Source organism: Rhinolophus ferrumequinum, chromosome 2 (assembly GCF_004115265.2).
Source record: "Rhinolophus ferrumequinum isolate MPI-CBG mRhiFer1 chromosome 2, mRhiFer1_v1.p, whole genome shotgun sequence".
In the NCBI taxonomy this organism is placed as follows: domain Eukaryota; kingdom Metazoa; phylum Chordata; class Mammalia; order Chiroptera; family Rhinolophidae; genus Rhinolophus; species Rhinolophus ferrumequinum.
Genome location: NC_046285.1, coordinates 41,680,126 through 41,688,725, shown reverse-complemented (window position 1 = coordinate 41,688,725; position 8,600 = coordinate 41,680,126).

Below are 8,600 nucleotides of genomic sequence, written 5' to 3'. Positions count from 1 at the left end.
GCTGGCATCTCCTTCTCTCTGCTTGCTTGGCCTTCTGTAAATGTGGGAATTCTTTGGCCCTCTGAACTTCTCTATCTATATTCTCTCCAGGTTATCTCATAGAGCCCTCCAGCAACTAAAATACCATCTCTAGCCCGATGATTCCAAAATTTACATCTCCATTTTTGAGCCATTCCCTGTATTGCAACCTAATGTATTCAACTTCGTACTTAAACGTATTATATCCAAATGAAATTCTTGATCCTGCCCAAATATTATATGTCCATGTCTTCCTTCAGTACGATATTCCCATTCACACAATCACACAAGCCCAAAACCTAGTTGTTATCCTTGATTCTTTTAACTTTTGTCATTGCTTGTATCCAAGCTCTCTAACTGCCTGTCTCACCCTAATTCAAGCTACCAGCACCTCTCAATATTGCTGCAACATCTCTTACCTTGTCACTTTGCTTGTATCCTTGCCTCCCTATAATGTATTCTGTACACAGCATGAGAGTGACTATTTTAAAATCACATAATGATCTCCCTTGCACGAGTCTTCAAGACCTGGTCTTCAAGACCCTGTGTGATTTTGTACTTTCTGTATCCTTTCCTTCCCTTGCTTTAGCCATAGTACGTTTTTGTAAATTTTCATTTAAACTCCAAGTTCATTCCCAACTCCAAGTTGGGTTTTCAACTTTTGTTTCTTCTGTCTACAACAACCAGTCCCTGTCTCTCTACATAAACTGCTTCACATCATTTAGATCTTGGTTCAGTTGTCACTTCCTCTAAGAGGCCTTCTGGCCACCCTCACTAAGGTGGATTTCAGCCATCTTAGATACACTCTGTCACATCACCCTGTTTTGTCTTCTGTGTAGCACATATCATATCCTGAAATCTTAATTTGTTTATGGTCTATCTACTCTCCATGCTGAATAGATTGTAAGTTCTATGAAGGCAGTGACCAGTGTTTAGGTGAGTGCCTAGCAGATAATAGGGACATAAAAAACATTAAGTTATGTATTTAAGGATAATACAAATCACGTGTTCAACTCAAAGCCATAGAATGTTGGTACTGAATGAGCCCTTTAGAATTTCTTTTATTTTCCTTGCAGTCTTGGGCCCTACCTGAAACTCAGATATATCCAAAGGACTATAAGTTGGTGGGTGGGAAGCTTCTTGGTGTCTATTTTATTGATTTGCATTGATGGAAGATATCTTTAAGAAGGGAATTTGCCAGAAAATCCAAAGAATTTAGGAGCAGCTGTAGAGTGAAGTGATGTGAAAGAGAGAATATCCTATTTCTCAGCCAAATCTGAAGCACTAGGGACCAAGTCTATACTAAAATGGAGTTACCAGAAAAAGCAAACAGCTTTTTGTGTTTTATTTTTTAAATTGGGTAAAGCAGAAAAACACAAGCAATGTTGATTCAATGTCCACATAAAAAACTGAGACATTGTATTGGGAAAAGGGCATCTCAGCATTTCCATATACCCATGGCTCCAGAACACTGTGAAGAACATGTGACCTCAAGTTTTTGCAGCTTTCGGAGACCTTGGAAACAGGCCTCTGGGCAGAAAGTCAGAGTTCTCACTTCTCGGCTCTGCTTCCTGAATATTAGCTCTTGTCTCAGGCCCCCATGCTTACAAATGGTCGTAGCAGAGCCAGACATACATCTTTTCTCATTCATGGTTCCGTGGGAAGACAGTGAAAGTTTGTTGCTAGGAATCCTAAGACAAATTCTCACTTTATCTCATTAACTTTGATTTAGTCATAAACCCATCCTTGAGTCAATCACCACGGTTAGAGGGGAGGTGCTCTGATAATAAGCTGAAGCAATTCCACCTTAGAGATCAGAATGGGAAATCCCTATGCTACGAGGACTGGAAACAGTGAGATGAGTGTGACCCAGAAAAGGGAAATGATTTCTTTTCAATCATTCATCAGCACTTATTAAGAACCTACCATGTTCCTGGTACTCTTCTAGGTACTGAAGGTACCACGGTGAACAAAGCACACAAAATCCCTTAGTTTATAGCAAAATGTCCCAAATTTCAAAGTAACCCTTTACTTTGTGGCTCTATCTTGTATAACCTACTCATTTTCTGGAAATGGGGATGTCTCCAGGGGGACTCTTCTACACCACAGTGCAGAGAAACCATTCAGTAGGGCTGCCAGTTCTCTGCATTTGTAAGTCTTACATGATATGACTCCTTTACTACAAAAACTACAATCACCCAGAGCAACCATAACCTTTCCCCAAAACTCAGAGTTTGTCAGCTGCTAAAACTATTTGTCTTCACCCAATATCCAAGCCTACGCATGGACAGACAGGAGACTGTGCAGGCAGAGGCATGGATGATGGAGTCATGACTTCCGTGAGACACCAGAGAAACTTTGCCTGTGGCTTCATGATAGAGGAGCATTTCCTGAATTTTAATATAATGCTCTTCTCTGCAGATATTTTATTTTCAGGCTAGTAGAAAAGTGAGGCATCAAAAGAAAGAATGCTGATGGGAGTTTGGGTACGGGAAAGAGAGCTAGTAAACATTTCCCTTCTGAGGCAATATACAAACACCCACATTAAGAATAAGTAGCTTGGGGAAAAAAAAGAATAAGTAGCTTGCTTGAGAAAATTCAAAGTCAAAATGAAATATGAATTAATTGATTTTTAGTAAGTCAGGAACTAATATTCTACTTTACCTCCACCTCATGCTCTCTAATTTTGGCAGTAATTCAACAGTAATTCAACAGTCTCTTTCCGGTTTGGAAGTCTGCCCTTCAAATGCCACCTGATATTTTTGTTTTATCTTCCTTTCTCATTCTCTTCTTATTTTTCTCTCCTTCTTTTTCATCCTCTCCTCACCTCCCATTTTCATTTCTCCCATTTGGTTGCCTCCCTCTTTTCCCTTCTTTTTGCTTTAGGATGTATCCTAGCAACAGCTATTTTAATTAAAAAGGGATGGGAAGGGCCATCACTGTTGCCAAGGTTACCAGTATTTCCTGCTGTCACTGGAGGAAGTAAGTTGTGCACCTATCATAATGGAATTAGATGCTCAGACACATTCCTTCCTACTCTGCCTTTCTCCTCAATATTCTCAGATAATGAGAGAGCCTTCCACATCAAAACGCTTTTACCAAACTGTTTCACTATGTCATGGATGTTATCATTTAGTGAGAAATTACTTATTAGCCCAGATGTTTATAGAAAAGTTTAGGGAAACACAAAATGGCAATGGTTAGATTTTGACATCATTTTAGAGGGCAGCAATTCCATTCATTTGATATACTGTCAGATTTCCAATAATAATAGTTAACAGTATTGTTGACCAACGAAAACTATACTGATAATGACTCAATATCAGATACATTTGCCTTTTAGAAATATAATAACCATAGTAATTTGTACGTATATACCTACCATCATTTAGATGTTATACCCAATTTAAAAGAAAAAATCTATTTAAAAATTTATCCAAATTATCCTTACCATCATAAAAGAATTAAAAATTCATTCAACAGTATCTTTTCTGTTCATTATAAAAAGATGTTCATTATAAAAAGATAGCCATTAGTGTCCAGGAGCTAATTGAAAGACTGCCTACGTCAGGCCTAGAGCAAAAACATGGGGCCCAGAAGACCTAAGACCAGCCTTCGTGTATGGCCTCATGCAGTTCTAACTCATGCTCCCCACGCCAGTCAGGTTAAAATATTTCTGATTTGCCTACATCATGTCACCTTACATTGGCATAACCCCTTAGAAAGCTCTTATACTTCATTTCATTCCCACAATGGCTCTTTAAGGATGGACTTTCCCTACTTTATAGATGATCAAACTAAAAGGCAAGGAGTTTGAGTGACTTCAGTAGCAGAGGGCCTGGCACCAGGCCTTTTGATTCCTATTCATTTCTAACTCATTGCAAAGTACCTTCCTTCCTCCCAGACACTGATGAAATAGTACCCATGCATGGCTTCTCCCCGTACATCCTTACAGTTCCTCCTGGAAGCATTTCCTGAATGAATCACTTGCACATGAATGTTCCCCTCAAGTCAATGTCTGGAAAACCCGACTTAAAGGCTCCAACTTTCATCAGAGTGCTCTTTCTCCAAGGCTCTAGCTCTAATTCCATCCCTTGCCTGAGGCTGGTAGCGATTCCCACCGTTGCTAGTCCTGGGATGCATTAACAGTCTTGGCGTTTCCCTTAACTCTGCTCACATTCAGTCTCTAGTTCTTTAATTTAAGTATCATGAAATACCTTAGTTGGTTTCTGTTTAATGCAGATACCATAACTGATAGATCCTCCTACTGTTCTCCCCAGTGTTTCTTTTACCCTTCTTTCCCTTCAATCCATTCTCCATAGAATGGCCAGAATGATATCTTAAAAATCCTAATTAGGTCGCATCACTCCCCACTTCAAATCATCAATGGGTCCCTACCATGCACCAATAATGTCCAAGTTCCCTGACATCATATAGGAGGCATGCTTTAGCTACTAACTTCGGCCTCAACTCCAATCACTTCCTAATGCACTGCAGCAATACCAAACTACATGTAATTCCCAATACACACCACTCTGCATCTCACCTATGTGCTTTGATTCAACTCATGCTGCTCCCAAAGTGTGGCATGCTCTCTTCTCCAAATGACACTAACTAATTACTCCAGGTCAAGCCAGTGCCATCTCTCCAGGAAGGCTGTGCACTCCTGGAAGACAGTGATTATTCATTTGTTAATTTTCATATCCTCAGTTTCAGCCTGACGCAGAATAGAAAGTGTATTGAATGAATGGCCTTTCAAGGAGTAAAAGTAGCTATACTACTCTGCCAAAGCACCTAGACAAACCCTCAATTATTGGAAATAACTTCAAAAAGTGAACCAACAACGTTAATAATTGCCAGTTATCTGTGCCAAATCTGTACCAGACACTTGATGCTTAAAGTATGTTATTATTTAATCTTTACAACAAATATAAGGTATTGTTATCCTCTTTTAAAGATGAGAAAAATAAAGCTCAGAAAGGAAAGAAATGCCCCTTATGTCACACAGTTAATAAGAAATCGATTTGGGATTTGAGTCCTCCCATGTCTATCTTTATTTCAAGGACAGTACTCTCACCCTTACTGAGAAGCATCTGTGTCATAATGGAAAGTAGAATACACCTACAACCTCACGTGGGCAGAGCCCTCACTCTACCTCCGTTTCTAGCCTCCTGGCCAACATGAAGAAGGGGGGCAGTCAATGGTTTCATATATCCATGTTGATATCAAATTCACAAAACTTCAGTGATATAATCAATACTTTACCTGTGCATCTATTTCCAGCTATTTTAGAAGGCATTTTGTTTGGGGGCATTTCATCTGAAGGGATGGTAGAACTAGAGACAGCCAGACATTTAGACAGGATAAAGAAATCCTTACTATATACTACATACAATAAAATACTCATGGAACATTACTTCCCTGCAAGAGCTATGACTACAGCCTACATTGCTGTGAATGGGTTTCACCAGTTCTCTTCAAGACTCAGCAAGGCCCTGATCACATGCTGATCACACACACAGAGCCAGCTTCAGACAATTAAAGTCGTGATTTGTTTTTTCTACCATCAAAACTTGATAACTAAATGGTAGCAGTAGTTAATGTAGCATTTTATAAGCAACGGTGAATTACCCATGGTTAGTGACTAATAATAAATTAGTATGGTTATACTCAACACACACACATACACACACACACAAATGGAAGATCATGTCACAAGCATGAAAAAGAGAAAGTGTGAATCAGAGTACACCAAATCACAGAATAGGCAACTCCGGAAACAGACCTGCGTCCTTTTGACTTTTGCCTAGCTCCAGAGCACGATTTCTTTCATCACTACACAATGTGGCCACCACCACCACAATATCATTCTTCTCTATACTCTTCCATGCCCTGTTAAGGGGCCAACTTGTCCTGGTTCTGCTAGGACTTTACTGGTGTCAGTATTGGGAATTTTGCATCCCAGGCTTCCAGTTATGGCAACTGGTAGGCAGAATAATGGCTCTCTAAAGATGTCTGCATCCTAATCCCTGGTATTTGTGAATATGTTACTTTACATGACAAAAAGGACTCTGCAAATGTGAGTAATTTAAAGCTCTTGAGATGGGAAGATTCTCTTGAATTATCCAAGTAGGACATATCTAACCTCATGGGTCCTTAAATTCAAAGAACCTTTTCTGACTACGCTCACAGGGAGATCTGACTACAGAAGAAGGGTCACAGAAACACAACACTGCTAGCTTTGAAGACAAAGAAAGGGGATTCTAGAAACTGGAAAAAAGCAATGAAATGGATTCTCTCCATACCTCCAGAAAGAACCACAGCCCTGCTATTGATTTTAGTCCAGTGAGACTCATTTTGGAATTCTGATCTGCAGAACTGTAAAGGTAATAAATGAGTTGTTTCAAGCACTAAATTTGGGGCAATTCGTTATGGTGGCAATAAAAAACTATCACGGTAACCAATTCACTCTGGTTTTCCAAGGACTGTCTCAATTTTAAAACTAAAGATCACTCTAGTCCTGGACAAACCAGGACAATTGGCCACTCTATTCCCATTTCTCATCACCCAGTATTGGGTTCTAGAAGTTTTCATTGATACTTAGTTACCTTTCAGCTGAAGTTACCTGGCTTCCCAAAGATACCCTAAACCAATGATTCTCAAACATTAGTGTGAATCAGAATCACCTGGAAGGTATGTTAAGACATTGCTGGGCCTACGCCCAGGGTTTCTGATTCAGTAGGTCAAGAATAGAACCTTGAGAATTACCATTTCTAACATGTCCTCAAGACGTGATGACATGCTGGTCTGAGGACCATATTTTTAAACCATTGTCCTAAAAGACAAAATGTTCTGGGATAACAGAATTGCATCTGTTCACCCACATGCCAAACATATTTTAAAATGAGATGGGTTTATGGACAGGTACCAATTATTAGATCTCATCAAACATACAACTCTGAAATCTCCTAGATCTGCTAGAGAACTTATGGAAAAGTTGGGATCACTGTGATGTAGCAGAAGGGGTTCTGATCCCATTCCTGCCTTTTATAAACCTTTGCACCCTGGGCAAGCACCTCTCAGAATTAAAACTACTCAATGTAAAGTAAATACCTGGTATGGTGTCTGGCATACAGCATATGCTCAGTAAACAGTAGTCATGCAAGAAGCTTGGCCTTTCCAAAATATCTATCACACAGCTCATACAACCTAATGAGAATGAGGAAGGGGAAGGTGAATGCTGGGCATTCAACATCGCTGTGAGGATTGATTGTACCTTTCAAATTCAGCAATATTTCCAGCACATTCCAATAATATATAGGTTTCCTGGATTCTCCTATTTTTCATTCATTCGAAAACATGTTTGAAGCACCTCTTATGCATAAATCTCCAAGGTAAGTACTGTATCCCTTCTAAGTCTAGGATTCATTCATTCAATTATTTATTCAACACATATGTATTAAGGACCTATGCAGTATGCCAGACACTATTGTTAGGTGCTGGCATTCCAATGGACAAGAAGACAGAAAAGAGCTCTACTCCCACAGAAGTTATGTTTTAGGGGAAGGAAATAAGGAAAGGAAAGGAAAAGAAAAGAAAAGAGAAAAGAAGATAGGAGAGGGGAAAAAACAGAAGAATAAGAATGTCAATGGTGTGGAGTACTATGACAAGATAAAACTGGCAAGAGATGCCTTACAATAATAAGGTACCCAGGGTAGCCTCTATAAGAAGATGGCATTTGAGTTGAGATCAGAATAACTGGGGTGAAGTCACTGTAGAAGAACAGCTAGAATAATCTAAGGAGGAATGAGCTTGATACACACAAGAAATAACTAAAGGAAGAACAGTGTAGATGGGGAGAGGTACAGATGGAAGGATTCTGTGATTCTATGCTGTTGCAGATTTTGGGTTTGCATGGATTAGCTTCTGGCAGCAAGAGGTCTTCTTAGGAAGAAAAAAACTGATTTTAGGGTGTATTCTCCATATATGATTAGTTTCTTCTGTCTGTTATTCTGATGACTAATCTGGTTTCTGCTTATAGTACACATTTGTTGTTATTGTCACTCCAATATCTCATTTTCCTCTTTTTCTAGAAGAGGAAACAGTTCTCCTCCTACTCCCACCATCTGGTTTGTTGGGGTGAGATTTCAACTAGAGTGTTACCCTCAGCACAGAGAGGTAAATAATCTAGGCAAAACCAATCAGGAATTTTCCTGGGATTTTTTTAACTGAAATTTATGGGGAGTGCTGACAAGATAAGCTGTTTTTTCTCTCTAGTCATGAAGCTTTAAAGATAAAATTCTGAGGCAATGTATAGATATGGTTTCAGCCTCATGGGGAGAGCTGATGTCAGAGAGTGGAAAGAAAAGACAGAAGCAGAGTTGAAGTCTGGGGAGACAGAGACAGACAACCTGAGGTCTTCACTTCTCTGGATGAAGACGATGGGATCTGTTCTTCTCCCACTATTGCCATAGTTTGGTTCCCTGAGACAAAATTTCCTCTATGGTTGTAGCTTAAGTTCGGCTTTCTGTTCTTCAATCAAGAGTTCTTACTGTTACACAATTCATGGCCTTACATTAAAC